Source organism: Sinocyclocheilus grahami, unplaced genomic scaffold (genome assembly GCF_001515645.1).
Source record: "Sinocyclocheilus grahami isolate Dianchi unplaced genomic scaffold, SAMN03320097.WGS_v1.1 scaffold5762.1, whole genome shotgun sequence".
In the NCBI taxonomy this organism is placed as follows: domain Eukaryota; kingdom Metazoa; phylum Chordata; class Actinopteri; order Cypriniformes; family Cyprinidae; genus Sinocyclocheilus; species Sinocyclocheilus grahami.
The window spans coordinates 2095-2935 of record NW_015510361.1 but is presented as its reverse complement, the minus strand read 5'-3'; the positions used below and the strand labels follow the sequence as shown (position 1 = coordinate 2935).

The 841-nt window shown below is 42.2% G+C and overlaps 1 protein-coding gene across 2 annotated transcripts in view; it reads right to left on the bottom strand.

Moving 5' to 3' along the window:
- Nucleotides 1-15: 15 nt before the first annotated feature.
- Nucleotides 16-841, bottom strand: part of LOC107577332 (mitogen-activated protein kinase kinase kinase 12-like) — a 2173-nt gene continuing 1347 nt past the window's right edge. The window contains exon 4 of one of the 2 annotated variants that reach the window (XM_016263419.1): nt 16-828. The gene's annotated coding sequence lies outside the window, so the exon portion shown is untranslated. The other variant, XM_016263420.1, reaches the window with a different exon arrangement.

Sequence of the window (841 nt, the reverse complement as noted above, 5' to 3'; positions counted from 1 at the left end):
TTACACACCTGCTGATCTCCAAACCGATCTGAGCTGCCATGGTAGGGTGGCACAAGCACAGGCGAATAGTATAAACTGGACCGTTTTTATTGTGTTTTCATTATGTTAACAAATAGTTTTCTTTTTTGTTTTCTTAAATTTAGCCTACTAAATATATATTTACAGAAATTCAGGGCATTATAGTCATAATAGAATCACATTTGTATATGCACCTTGTAAATGCTTTGGAAGGGAAGCATCTGTACATAGTAGTGAAGTCAGTCCCAAACTGTGAGCAACTTCATTTCCGTCACGTCTGAACAGATTACTGGGGTGCAGTTTTGGCAAAACTACTTTATCCAGGCTGGAGGACAGAGATTCCTGTGATCAGGAGTTTCATCCAGCACTACATATTCGATCTAGACTCTGACTTTACATCGACTGCTAACCACAAGCCTTGGACACATGAACGGACACGATTCTGGCCCACCAGGAAGTCTGTCTGCACTACAACAGCACAAACCTAATGATAACATCATTGCTGCTTATTGGGAATGCCCTGAAGTTTTTAATTGCATTGATCTGTTCACGTAGTTCCTGTAATCCTCATCTCTAGCAGCAGGTTGCCGCTAATCTTGTCTTGCTATATTTTCCGTGGCTACGTCCTGGTCACGAGGCAGTTTACGATCCAAAAGTTGTTATGACCAGTCTCGGAGTATTTGTTCTTAAGGTGGCTAGTCGTTTTGTGTAGTTGCGTTTCTCAGAGGATGTGTGCGCACACGTGTTTCACGAAAATCTGTGTTCGTTTTGCTTTGGTGCAACTAAAAGTGAAAGTGTGTGCTGGTGGGTGTGTGTGTGTGTG